Below are 13,317 nucleotides of genomic sequence, written 5' to 3' on the forward strand. Positions count from 1 at the left end.
GTTAAATGAAAGGTTGGTGGTTCGAGCCCACCGAGGAGAGGTGTTGTGGGGTCTCAGATGTAGCGTAAAAAGTCAAAGTTTTTCCACAATACCTGAAGACCATTTAATTTTTGGGCTTCCGTTGCGCAATGGTTATCGCGTTCATCTGTTAACCGAAAGGTTGGTGGTTCGAGCCCACCCAGGAGCGGTGCTGTGAGGTTTCAGATGTTACGTAAAAAGTCAAAGTTTTTCCACAATACCTGACGACCATTTAATTTCAGAGCTTCCGTGGCTCAATGGTTAGCGCGTTCGGCTTTTAACCGATAGTTTGGTGGTTCGAGCCCATCCGAGAGCGTTGTTGTGAGATCTCAGATGTAACGTAATAAGTCAGTGTTTTTCCACAGTACCTGACGAACGTTTAATTTTTGGGCTTCCGTGGCGCAATGGTTGGCGCGTTCAGCTGTTAAATGAAAGGTTGGTGGTTCGAGCCCACCCAGGAGAGGTGTTGTGGGGTCTCAGATGTAGCGTAAAAAGTCAAAGTTTTTCCACAATACCTGAAGACCATTTAATTTTTGGGCTTCCGTTGCGCAATGGTTATCGCGTTCATCTGTTAACCGAAAGGTTGGTGGTTCGAGCCCACCCAGGAGCGGTGCTGTGAGGTTTCAGATGTTACGTAAAAAGTCAAAGTTTTTCCACAATACCTGACGACCATTTAATTTCAGAGCTTCCGTGGCTCAATGGTTAGCGCGTTCGGCTTTTAACCGATAGTTTGGTGGTTCGAGCCCATCCAAGAGCGTTGTTGTGAGGTCTCAGATGTAACGTAATAAGTCAGTGTTTTTCCACAATACCTGACGAAGGTTTAATTTTTGGGCTTCCGTGGCGCAATGGTTGGCGCGTTCAGCTGTTAACCGAAAGGTTGGTGGTTCGAGCCCACCCATGAGAGGTGTTGTGGGGTCTCAGATGTCGCGTAAAAAGTCATAAGTTTTCCACAATACCTGACGTTCATTTAATTTTTGGGCTTCCGGGGCGCAATGGTTATCGCGTTCATCTGTTTACTGAAAGGTTGGTGGTTCCAGCCCACCCGGGAACGTTGGTGTTAAGTTTTATAAGTAACGTAAAAAGTCAAAGTTTTTCCACAATACCTGAAGACCATTTAATTTTTGGGCTTCCGTTGCGCAATGGTTGTCGCGTTCATCTGTTAACCGAAAGGTTGGTGGTTCGAACCCACCCCAGAGCGGTGCTGTGAGGTTTCAGATGTTACGTAAAAAGTCAAAGTTTCTCCACAATACCTGAAGACCATTTAATTTTTGGGCTTCCGTTGCGCAATGGTTATCGCGTTCATCTGTTAACCGAAAGGTTGGTGGTTCGAGCCCACCCAGGAGCGGTGCTGTGAGGTTTCAGATGTTACGTAAAAAGTCAAAGTTTTTCCACAATACCTGACGACCATTTAATTTCAGAGCTTCCGTGGCTCAATGGTTAGCGAGTTCGGCTTTTAATCGATAGTTTGGTGGTTCGAGCCCATCCGAGAGCGTTGTTGTGAGATCTCAGATGTAACGTAATAAGTCAGTGTTTTTCCACAGTACCTGACGAACGTTTAATTTTTGGGCTTCCGTGGCGCAATGGTTGGCGCGTTCAGCTGTTAAATGAAAGGTTGGTGGTTCGAGCCCACCGAGGAGAGGTGTTGTGGGGTCTCAGATGTAGCGTAAAAAGTCAAAGTTTTTCCACAATACCTGAAGACCATTTAATTTTTGGGCTTCCGTTGCGCAATGGTTATCGCGTTCATCTGTTAACCGAAAGGTTGGTGGTTCGAGCCCACCCAGGAGCGGTGCTGTGAGGTTTCAGATGTTACGTAAAAAGTCAAAGTTTTTCCACAATACCTGACGACCATTTAATTTCAGAGCTTCCGTGGCTCAATGGTTAGCGCGTTCGGCTTTTAACCGATAGTTTGGTGGTTCGAGCCCATCCGAGAGCGTTGTTGTGAGATCTCAGATGTAACGTAATAAGTCAGTGTTTTTCCACAGTACCTGACGAACGTTTAATTTTTGGGCTTCCGTGGCGCAATGGTTGGCGCGTTCAGCTGTTAAATGAAAGGTTCGTGGTTCGAGCCCACCCAGGAGAGGTGTTGTGGGGTCTCAGATGTAGCGTAAAAAGTCAAAGTTTTTCCACAATACCTGAAGACCATTTAATTTTTGGGCTTCCGTTGCGCAATGGTTATCGCGTTCATCTGTTAACCGAAAGGTTGGTGGTTCGAGCCCACCCAGGAGCGGTGCTGTGAGGTTTCAGATGTTACGTAAAAAGTCAAAGTTTTTCCACAATACCTGACGACCATTTAATTTCAGAGCTTCCGTGGCTCAATGGTTAGCGCGTTCGGCTTTTAACCGATAGTTTGGTGGTTCGAGCCCATCCAAGAGCGTTGTTGTGAGGTCTCAGATGTAACGTAATAAGTCAGTGTTTTTCCACAATACCTGACGAAGGTTTAATTTTTGGGCTTCCGTGGCGCAATGGTTGGCGCGTTCAGCTGTTAACCGAAAGGTTGGTGGTTCGAGCCCACCCATGAGAGGTGTTGTGGGGTCTCAGATGTCGCGTAAAAAGTCATAAGTTTTCCACAATACCTGACGTTCATTTAATTTTTGGGCTTCCGGGGCGCAATGGTTATCGCGTTCATCTGTTTACTGAAAGGTTGGTGGTTCCAGCCCACCCGGGAACGTTGGTGTTAAGTTTTATAAGTAACGTAAAAAGTCAAAGTTTTTCCACAATACCTGAAGACCATTTAACTTTTGGGCTTCCGTTGCGCAATGGTTATCGCGTTCATCTGTTAACCGAAAGTTTGGAGGTTCGAGCCCACCCAGGAGAGGTGTTGTGGGGTCTCAGATGTAGCGTAAAAAGTCATAAGTTTTCCACAATACCTGACAACCATTGAATTTCTGAGCTTCCGTGGCTAAATGGTTAGCGCGTTCCGCTGTTAACCGAAAGGTTGGTGGTTCGTGCCCACCCGGGAGCGGTGTTGTGAGGTCTCAGATGTGATGTAAAAGGTCAAAGTTTTTCCACAATACCTGACGTCCATTTAATTTTTGGGCTTCCGAGGCGCAATGGTTATCGCGTTCATCTGCTTACCGAAAGGTTGGTGGTTCCAGCCCGCCCGGGAACGTTGGTGTTAAGTTTTATAAGTAACTTAAAAAGTCAAAGTTTTTCCACAATACCTGAAGACCATTTAATTTTTGGGCTTCCGTTGCGCAATGGTTATCGCGTTCATCTGTTAACCGAAAGGTTGGTGGTTCGAGCCCACCCAGGAGCGGTGCTGTGAGGTTTCAGATGTTACGTAAAAAGTCAAAGTTTTTCCACAATACCTGACGACCATTTAATTTCAGAGCTTCCGTGGCTCAATGGTTAGCGCGTTCGGCTTTTAACCGATAGTTTGGTGGTTCGAGCCCATCCAAGAGCGTTGTTGTGAGGTCTCAGATGTAACGTAATAAGTCAGTGTTTTTCCACAATACCTGACGAAGGTTTAATTTCTGAGCTTCCGTGGCTAAATGGTTAGCGCGTTCCGCTGTTAACCGAAAGGTTGGTGGTTCGTGCCCACCCGGGAGCGGTGTTGTGAGGTCTCAGATGTGACGTAAAAGGTCAAAGTTTTTCCACAATACCTGACGTCCATTTAATTTTTGGGCTTCCGAGGCGCAATGGTTATCGCGTTCATCTGCTTACCGAAAGGTTGGTGGTTCCAGCCCGCCCGGGAACGTTGGTGTTAAGTTTTATAAGTAACTTAAAAAGTCAAAGTTTTTCCACAATACCTGAAGACCATTTAATTTTTGGGCTTCCGTTGCGCAATGGTTATCGCGTTCATCTGTTAACCGAAAGGTTGGTGGTTCGAGCCCACCCAGGAGCGGTGCTGTGAGGTTTCAGATGTTACGTAAAAAGTCAAAGTTTTTCCACAATACCTGACGACCATTTAATTTCAGAGCTTCCGTGGCTCAATGGTTAGCGCGTTCGGCTTTTAACCGATAGTTTGGTGGTTCGAGCCCATCCAAGAGCGTTGTTGTGAGGTCTCAGATGTAACGTAATAAGTCAGTGTTTTTCCACAATACCTGACGAAGGTTTAATTTCTGAGCTTCCGTGGCTAAATGGTTAGCGCGTTCCGCTGTTAACCGAAAGGTTGGTGGTTCGTGCCCACCCGGGAGCGGTGTTGTGAGGTCTCAGATGTGACGTAAAAGGTCAAAGTTTTTCCACAATACCTGACGTCCATTTAATTTTTGGGCTTCCGAGGCGCAATGGTTATCGCGTTCATCTGCTTACCGAAAGGTTGGTGGTTCCAGCCCGCCCGGGAACGTTGGTGTTAAGTTTTATAAGTAACTTAAAAAGTCAAAGTTTTTCCACAATACCTGAAGACCATTTAATTTTTGGGCTTCCGTTGCGCAATGGTTATCGCGTTCATCTGTTAACCGAAAGGTTGGTGGTTCGAGCCCACCCAGGAGAGGTGTTGTGGGGTCTCAGATGTAGCGTAAAAGTCATAAGTTTTCCACAATACCTGACGACCATTTAATTTCAGAGCTTCCGTGGCTCAATGGTTAGCACGTTCGGCTTTTAACCGATAGTTTGGTGGTTCGACCCTATCCAAGAGCGTTGTTGTGAGGTCTCAGATGTAACGTAGTAAGTCAGTGTTTTTCCACAATACCTGACGAAGGTTTAATTTTTGGGCTTCCGTGGCGCAATGGTTGGCGCGTTCAGCTGTTAACCGAAAGGTTGGTGGTTCGAGCCCACCCATGAGAGGTGTTGTGGGGTCTCAGATGTCGCGTAAAAAGTCATAAGTTTTCCACAATACCTGACGTCCATTTAATTTTTGGGCTTCCGGGGCGCAATGGTTATCGCGTTCATCTGTTTACTGAAAGGTTGGTGGTTCCAGCCCACCCGGGAGCGGTGTTGTGAGGTCTTAGATGTAACGTAAAAAGTCCGTGTTTTTAAACAATACCTGACGAACGGTTAATTTTTGGGCTTCCGTGGCGCAATGGTTGGCGCGTTCAGCTGTTAACCGAAAGGTTGGTGGTTCGTGACCATCCAAGAGCGGTGTTGTGAGGTCTCAGATGTGACGTAAAAAGTCAAAGTTTTTCCACAATACCTGACGACCTTTCAATTTCCGGGCTTCTGTGGCGCATTTTCAGCTCGTTCGTCTGTTATGGGAAAGATTGGAGGCTCAAGCCCACCCGGGAACGTTGGTGTTAAATTTTATAAGTAACGTAAAAAGTCATAGTTTTTCCACAATACCTGAAGACCATTTAATTTTTGAGCTTTCGTGGCACTAAGGATAGCGCGTTCGGCTGTTAACCGAAATTGTTGGTTCGAGCTCATCCGGGAGCGGTATTGTGAGGTCTCAGATGTAACGTAAAAAGTCAGAGTGTTTCTACAATACCTGACGAACATTTAATTTTTGGGCTTCCGTTGCGCAATGGTTAGCGCGTTCGGCTGTTAACTGAAAGGTTGGTGGTTCGAGCCCATCAAGGAGCGGTGTTGTGAGGTCTCAGATGTGACGTAAAAAGCCAAAGTTTTTCCACAATACCTGACGACCATTCAATATCCGGGCTTCTGTGGCGCATTTTCAGCTCGTTCGTCTGTTATCGGAAAGGTTGGTGGCTCAAGCCCACCCGGGAATGTTGGTGTTAAATTTTATAAGTAACGTAAAAAGTCATAGTTTTTCCACAATACCTGAAGACCATTTAATTTTTGAGCTTCCGTGGCGCTAAGGATAGCGCGTTCGGCTGTTAACCGAAAGGTGTTGGTTCGAGCTCATCCGGGAGCGGTATTGTGAGGTCTCAGATGTAACGTAAAAAGTCAGAGTGTTTCTACAATACCTGACGAACATTTAATTTTTGGGCTTCCGTTGCGCAATGGTTAGCGCGTTCGGCTGTTAACTGAAAGCTTGGTGGTTCGAGCCCATCAAGGAGCGGTGTTGTGAGGTCTCAGATGTGACGTAAAAAGTCATAGTTTTTCCACAATACCTGAAGACCATTTAATTTTTGAGCTTCCGTGGCGCTAAGGATAGCGCGTTCGGCTGTTAACCGAAAGGTTGTTGGTTCGAGCTCATCCGGGAGCGGTATTGTGAGGTCTCAGATGTAACGTAAAAAGTCAGAGTGTTTCCACAATACCTGACGTCCATTTAATTTTTGGGCTTCCGTTGCGCAATGGTTATCGCGTTCATCTGTTAACCGAAAGGTTGGTGGTTCGAGCCCATCCAAGAGCGGTGTTGTGAGGTCTCAGATGTGACGTAAAAAGTCAAAGTTTTTCCACAATACCTGACGACCTTTCAATTTCCGGGCTTCTGTGGCGCATTTTCAGCTCGTTCGTCTGTTATCGGAAAGGTTGGAGGCTCAAGCCCACCCGGGAACGTTGGTGTTAAGTTTTATAAGTAACGTAAAAAGTCATAGTTTTTCCACAATACCTGAAGACCATTTAATTTTTGGGCTTCCGTGGCGCAATGGTTAGCGCGTTCGGCTGTAAACCGAAAGGTTGTTGGTTCGAGCCCATCCGGGAGCGGTATTGTGAGGTCTCAGATGTAACGTAAAAAGTCATTGTTTTTCCAACACACCTGACGAACATCTAATTTTTGGGCTTCCGTGGCGCAATGGTTAGCGCGTTCAGCTGTTAACCGAAAGGTTGGTTGTTCAAGCTCCCCCAAGAGAGGTGTTGTGGGGTCTCAGATGTAGGGTAAAACGTCATAATTTTTCCACAATACCTGACAACCATTGAATTTCTGAGCTTCCGTGGCACAATGGTTAGCGCGTTCGGCTGTTAACTGAAAGGTTGGTGGTTCGAGCCCATCAAGGAGCGGTGTTGTGAGGTCTCAGATGTAACGTAAAAAGCCAAAGTTTTTCCACAATACCTGACGACCATTCAATTTCCGGGCTTCTGTGGCGCATTTTCAGCTCGTTCGTCTGTTATCGGAAAGGTTGGTGGCTCAAGCCCACCCGGGAACGATGGTGTTAAGTTTTATAAGTAACGTAAAAAGGCATAGTTTTCCACAATACCTGAAGACCATTTAATTTTTGGGCTTCCGTGGCGCAATGGTTAGCGCGTTCGGCTGTAAACCGAAAGGTTGTTGGTTCGAGCCCATCCGGGAGCGGTATTGTGAGGTCTCAGATGTAACGTAAAAAGTCATTGTTTTTCCACAATACCTGACGAACATCTAATTTTTGGGCTTCCGTGGCGCAATGGTTAGCGCGTTCAGCTGTTAACCGAAAGGTTGGTGGTTCAAGCTCACCCAAGAGAGGTGTTGTGGGGTCTCAGATGTAGCGTAAAAAGTCATAAATTTTCCACAATACCTGACGTCCATTTAATTTTTGGGCTTCCGTTGCGCAATGGTTATCGCGTTCATCTGTTAACCGAAAGGTTGGTGGTTCGAGTCCATCCAAGAGCGGCGTTGTGAGGTCTCAGATGTGACGTAAAAAGTCAAAGTTTTTCCACAATACCTGACGACCTTTCAATTTCCGGGCTTCTGTGGCGCATTTTCAGCTCGTTCGTCTGTTATCGGAAAGGTTGGAGGCTCAAGCCCACCCGGGAACGTTGGTGTTAAGTTTTATAAGTAACGTAAAAAGTCATAGTTTTTCCACAATACCTGAAGACCATTTAATTTTTGGGCTTCCGTGGCGCAATGGTTAGCGCGTTCGGCTGTAAACCGAAAGGTTGTTGGTTCGAGCCCATCCGGGAGCGGTATTGTGAGGTCTCAGATGTAACGTAAAAAGTCATTGTTTTTCCAACACACCTGACGAACATCTAATTTTTGGGCTTCCGTGGCGCAATGGTTAGCGCGTTCAGCTGTTAACCGAAAGGTTGGTTGTTCAAGCTCCCCCAAGAGAGGTGTTGTGGGGTCTCAGATGTAGGGTAAAACGTCATAATTTTTCCACAATACCTGACAACCATTGAATTTCTGAGCTTCCGTGGCACAATGGTTAGCGCGTTCGGCTGTTAACTGAAAGGTTGGTGGTTCGAGCCCATCAAGGAGCGGTGTTGTGAGGTCTCAGATGTAACGTAGAAAGCCAAAGTTTTTCCACAATACCTGACGACCATTCAATTTCCGGGCTTCTGTGGCGCATTTTCAGCTCGTTCGTCTGTTATCGGAAAGGTTGGTGGCTCAAGCCCACCCGGGAACGATGGTGTTAAGTTTTATAAGTAACGTAAAAAGGCATAGTTTTCCACAATACCTGAAGACCATTTAATTTTTGGGCTTCCGTGGCGCAATGGTTAGCGCGTTCGGCTGTAAACCGAAAGGTTGTTGGTTCGAGCCCATCCGGGAGCGGTATTGTGAGGTCTCAGATGTAACGTAAAAAGTCATTGTTTTTCCACAATACCTGACGAACATCTAATTTTTGGGCTTCCGTGGCGCAATGGTTAGCGCGTTCAGCTGTTAACCGAAAGGTTGGTGGTTCAAGCTCACCCAAGAGAGGTGTTGTGGGGTCTCAGATGTAGCGTAAAAAGTCATAAATTTTCCACAATACCTGACGTCCATTTAATTTTTGGGCTTCCGTTGCGCAATGGTTATCGCGTTCATCTGTTAACCGAAAGGTTGGTGGTTCGAGCCCATCCAAGAGCGGCGTTGTGAGGTCTCAGATGTGACGTAAAAAGTCAAAGTTTTTCCACAATACCTGACGACCTTTCAATTTCCGGGCTTCTGTGGCGCATTTTCAGCTCGTTCGTCTGTTATCGGAAAGGTTGGAGGCTCAAGCCCACCCGGGAACGTTGGTGTTAAGTTTTATAAGTAACGTAAAAAGTCATAGTTTTTCCACAATACCTGAAGACCATTTAATTTTTGGGCTTCCGTGGCGCAATGGTTAGCGCGTTCGGCTGTAAACCGAAAGGTTGTTGGTTCGAGCCCATCCGGGAGCGGTATTGTGAGGTCTCAGATGTAACGTAAAAAGTCATTGTTTTTCCAACACACCTGACGAACATCTAATTTTTGGGCTTCCGTGGCGCAATGGTTAGCGCGTTCAGCTGTTAACCGAAAGGTTGGTTGTTCAAGCTCCCCCAAGAGAGGTGTTGTGGGGTCTCAGATGTAGGGTAAAACGTCATAATTTTTCCACAATACCTGACAACCATTGAATTTCTGAGCTTCCGTGGCACAATGGTTAGCGCGTTCGGCTGTTAACTGAAAGGTTGGTGGTTCGAGCCCATCAAGGAGCGGTGTTGTGAGGTCTCAGATGTAACGTAGAAAGCCAAAGTTTTTCCACAATACCTGACGACCATTCAATTTCCGGGCTTCTGTGGCGCATTTTCAGCTCGTTCGTCTGTTATCGGAAAGGTTGGTGGCTCAAGCCCACCCGGGAACGATGGTGTTAAGTTTTATAAGTAACGTAAAAAGGCATAGTTTTCCACAATACCTGAAGACCATTTAATTTTTGGGCTTCCGTGGCGCAATGGTTAGCGCGTTCGGCTGTAAACCGAAAGGTTGTTGGTTCGAGCCCATCCGGGAGCGGTATTGTGAGGTCTCAGATGTAACGTAAAAAGTCATTGTTTTTCCACAATACCTGACGAACATCTAATTTTTGGGCTTCCGTGGCGCAATGGTTAGCGCGTTCAGCTGTTAACCGAAAGGTTGGTGGTTCAAGCTCACCCAAGAGAGGTGTTGTGGGGTCTCAGATGTAGCGTAAAAAGTCATAAATTTTCCACAATACCTGACGTCCATTTAATTTTTGGGCTTCCGTTGCGCAATGGTTATCGCGTTCATCTGTTAACCGAAAGGTTGGTGGTTCGAGCCCATCCAAGAGCGGTGTTGTGAGGTCTCAGATGTGACGTAAAAAGTCAAAGTTTTTCCACAATACCTGACGACCTTTCAATTTCCGGGCTTCTGTGGCGCATTTTCAGCTCGTTCGTCTGTTATCGGAAAGGTTGGAGGCTCAAGCCCACCCGGGAACGTTGGTGTTAAGTTTTATAAGTAACGTAAAAAGTCATAGTTTTTCCACAATACCTGAAGACCATTTAATTTTTGGGCTTCCGTGGCGCAATGGTTAGCGCGTTCGGCTGTAAACCGAAAGGTTGTTGGTTCGAGCCCATCCGGGAGCGGTATTGTGAGGTCTCAGATGTAACGTAAAAAGTCATTATTTTTCCACAACACCTGACGAACATCTAATTTTTGGGCTTCCGTGGCGCAATGGTTAGCGCGTTCAGCTGTTAACCGAAAGGTTGGTTGTTCAAGCTCACCCAAGGGAGGTGTTGTGGGGTCTCAGATGTAGGGTAAAAAGTCATAAGTTTTCCACAATACCTGACAACCATTGAATTTCTGAGCTTCCGTGGCTCAATGGTTAGCGCGTTCGGCTGTTAACCGAAAGGTTGGTGGTTCGAGCCTACCCGGGAGCGGTGTTGTGAGGTCTCAGATGTAACGTAAAAAGTCCGTGTTTTTCCACAATCCCTGACAACCATTTAATTTTTGGGCTTCCGTGGCGCAATGGTTAGCGCGTTCGGCTGTAAACCGAAAGGTTGTTGGTTCGAGCCCATCCGGGAGCGGTATTGTGAGGTCTCAGATGTGACGTAAAAGTTTGATAAGTAAGGTAAAAAGTCATAGTTTTTCCACAATACCTGAAGACCACTTAATTTTTGGGCTTCCGTGGCTCAATGGTTAGCGCGTTCGGCTGTTAACCGAAAGGTTGGTGGTTTCAGCCCACCCGGGAGAGGTGTTTTGGGGTCTCAGATGTAGCGTAAAAAGTCATAAGTTTTCCACAATTCCTGACGAACGTTTAATTTTTGGGCTTCCGTGGCGCAAGGGTTGGCGCGTTCAGCTGTTAACCGAAAGGTTGGTGGTTCTAGCCCACCCGGGAACGTTGGTGTTAAGTTTTATAAGTAACGTAAAAAGTCAAAGTTTTTCCACAATACCTGAAGACCATTTAATTTTTGGGCTTCCGTGGCGCAATGGTTAGCGCGTTCGGCTGTAAACCGAAAGGTTGTTGGTTCGAGCCCATCCGGGAGCGGTATTGTGAGGTCTCAGATGTAACGTAAAAAGTCATTGTTTTTCCACAACACCTGACGAACATCTAATTTTAGGGCTTCCGTGGCGCAATGGTTAGCGCGTTCAGCTGTTAACCGAAAGGTTGGTTGTTCAAGCTCACCCAAGAGAGGTGTTGTGGGGTCTCAGATGTAGGGTAAAAAGTCATAAGTTTTCCACAATACCTGACAACCATTGAATTTCTGAGCTTCCGTGGCTCAATGGTTAGCGCGTTCGGCTGTTAACCGAAAGGTTGGTGGTTCGAGCCCACCCGGGAGCGATGTTGTGAGGTCTCAGATGTAACGTAAAAGTTTGATAAGTAAGGTAAAAAGTCATAGTTTTTCCACAATACCTGAAGACCATTTAATTTTTGGGCTTCCGTGGCTCAATGGTTAGCGCGTTCGGCTGTTAACCGAAAGGTTGGTGGTTTCAGCCCACCCGGGAGAGGTGTTGTGGGGTCTCAGATGTAGCGTAAAAAGTCATAAGTTTTCAACAATACCTGACAACCATTTATTTTCTGAGCTTCCGTGGCTCAATGGTTAGCGCGTTCGGCTGTTAACCAATAGGTTGGTGGTTCGATCCCACCCGGGAGCGGTGTTATGGGATCTCAAATGTAACGTAAAAAGTCAGAGTTTTCCACAATACCTGACGACCATTTAATTTTTGGGCTTCCGTGGCGCAATGGTTAGCGCGCTCAGCTGTTAACCGAAAGGTTGGTGGTTCGAGCCCACCCGGGAGCGGTGTTGTGTAGTCTCAAATGTTACGTAAAAAGAAAAGTTTTTCCACAATACCTGACGACCATTTATTTTTTGGGCTTCCTTGGCGCAATGGTTAGCGCGTTCGGCTGTTAACCGAAAGGTTGGTGGTTCGAGCATACCCGGGAGAGGTGCTGTGGGGTCTCAGATGTAGCGTAAAAAGTCAAAACTTTTCCACAATACGTGACAAACATTTAATTTTTGAGCTTCCGTGGGTCAATGGTTAGCGCGTTCGGCTGTTAACCAATAGGTTGGTGGTTCGAGCCCACCCGGGAGCGGTGTTATGGGATTTCAAATGTAACGTAAAAAGTCTGAGTTTTTCCACAATACCTGCCGAGCATTTAATTTTTGGGCTTCGGTGGCGCAATGGTTAGCGCGTTCAGCTGTTAACTGAAAGGTTGGTGGTTCGAGCCCACCCGGGAGAGGTGTTGTGGGGTCTACGATGTGGCGTGAAAAGTCACAAATTTTCCACAATACCTGACAACCATTAAATTTCTGAGCTTCCGTGGCTCAATGGTTAGCGCGTTCGGCTGTTAACCAATAGGTTGGTTGTTCGAGCCCACCCGGGAGCGGTGTTATGGGATCTCAAATGTAACGTAGAAAGTCAGAGTTTTTCCACAATACCTGACAACCATTTAATTTCTGAGCTTCCGTGGCTCAATGGTTAGCGCGTTCGGCTGTTAACCGAAAGGTTGGTGGTTCGAACCCATCCGGGAGCGGTGTTGTGTAGTCTCAAATGTAACGTAAAAAGAAAAGTTTTTCCACAATACCTGATGACCATTTATTTTTTGGACTTCCTTGGCGCAATGGTTAGCGCGTTCGGCTGTTAACCGAAAGGTTGGTGGTTCGAGCCCACCCGGGAGAGAAGTTGTGGGGTCTCAGAGGTAGCGTAAAAAGTCAAAACTTTTCCACAATACGTGACAAACATTTAATTTCTGAGCTTCCGTGGCTCAATGGTTAGCGCGTTCGGCTGTTAACCAATAGGTTGGTGGTTCGAGCCCACCCGGGAGCGATGTTATGGGATCTCAAATGTAACGTAAAAAGTCAGAGTTTTTCCACAATACCTGACGAACGTTTAATTTTTGGTCTTCCGTGGCGCAATGGTTAGCGCGTTCAGCTGTTAACCGAAAGGTTGGTGGTTCGAGCCCACCCGGGAGAGGTGTTGTGGGGTCTCAGATGTAGCGTGAAAAGTCATAACTTTTCCACAATACCTGACAACCATTTAATTTCTGAGTTCCGTGGCTCAATGGTTAGCGCGTTCGGCTGTTAACCAATAGGTTGGTTGTTCGAGCCCACCCGGGAGCGGTGTTATGGGATCTCAAATGTAACGTAGAAAGTCAGAGTTTTTCCACAATACCTGACGAACATTTAATTTTTGGGCTTCCGTGGCGCAATGGTTAGCGCGTTCAGCTGTTAACCGAAAGGTTGGTGGTTCGAGCCCACCCGGGAGAGGTGTTGTGGGGTCTCAGGTGTAGCGTAAAAAGTCAAAACTTTTCCACAATACGTGACAAACATTTAATTTCTGAGCTTCCGTGGCTCAATGGTTAGCGCGTTCGGCTGTTAACCAATAGGTTGGTGGTTCGAGCCCACCCGGGAGCGGTGTTAAGGGATTTCAAATGTAACGTA

The 13,317-nt window shown here is 46.6% G+C and overlaps 9 non-coding genes across 9 annotated transcripts; all 9 read left to right on the forward strand.

Annotated features, from left to right (window-relative positions):
• The first annotated feature begins 6,428 nt into the window (after nt 1-6,428).
• TRNAY-GUA (transfer RNA tyrosine (anticodon GUA)) lies at nt 6,429-6,501 on the forward strand. Its single transcript has one exon. It is a non-coding gene; the product is annotated as a tRNA-Tyr (tRNA).
• Nucleotides 6,502-7,014: 513 nt separating this feature from the next.
• TRNAY-GUA (transfer RNA tyrosine (anticodon GUA)) lies at nt 7,015-7,087 on the forward strand. Its single transcript has one exon. It is a non-coding gene; the product is annotated as a tRNA-Tyr (tRNA).
• A 514-nt stretch (nt 7,088-7,601) lies between these two features.
• TRNAY-GUA (transfer RNA tyrosine (anticodon GUA)) lies at nt 7,602-7,674 on the forward strand. The gene has a single exon. It is a non-coding gene; the product is annotated as a tRNA-Tyr (tRNA).
• A 513-nt stretch (nt 7,675-8,187) lies between these two features.
• Nucleotides 8,188-8,260, forward strand: TRNAY-GUA (transfer RNA tyrosine (anticodon GUA)). Its single transcript has one exon. It is a non-coding gene; the product is annotated as a tRNA-Tyr (tRNA).
• A 514-nt stretch (nt 8,261-8,774) lies between these two features.
• On the forward strand, nt 8,775-8,847 carry TRNAY-GUA (transfer RNA tyrosine (anticodon GUA)). Its single transcript has one exon. It is a non-coding gene; the product is annotated as a tRNA-Tyr (tRNA).
• Nucleotides 8,848-9,360: 513 nt separating this feature from the next.
• TRNAY-GUA (transfer RNA tyrosine (anticodon GUA)) lies at nt 9,361-9,433 on the forward strand. The gene has a single exon. It is a non-coding gene; the product is annotated as a tRNA-Tyr (tRNA).
• Nucleotides 9,434-9,947: 514 nt separating this feature from the next.
• On the forward strand, nt 9,948-10,020 carry TRNAY-GUA (transfer RNA tyrosine (anticodon GUA)). The gene has a single exon. It is a non-coding gene; the product is annotated as a tRNA-Tyr (tRNA).
• Nucleotides 10,021-10,388: 368 nt separating this feature from the next.
• Nucleotides 10,389-10,461, forward strand: TRNAY-GUA (transfer RNA tyrosine (anticodon GUA)). The gene has a single exon. It is a non-coding gene; the product is annotated as a tRNA-Tyr (tRNA).
• A 388-nt stretch (nt 10,462-10,849) lies between these two features.
• Nucleotides 10,850-10,922, forward strand: TRNAY-GUA (transfer RNA tyrosine (anticodon GUA)). Its single transcript has one exon. It is a non-coding gene; the product is annotated as a tRNA-Tyr (tRNA).
• Nucleotides 10,923-13,317: the final 2,395 nt, after the last annotated feature.

The sequence above is a fragment of the Phalangium opilio genome, unplaced genomic scaffold (genome assembly GCF_054372755.1).
Source record: "Phalangium opilio isolate 3A_F unplaced genomic scaffold, DU_Popi_V2 ptg000017l_1, whole genome shotgun sequence".
Lineage (NCBI taxonomy): Eukaryota > Metazoa > Arthropoda > Arachnida > Opiliones > Phalangiidae > Phalangium > Phalangium opilio.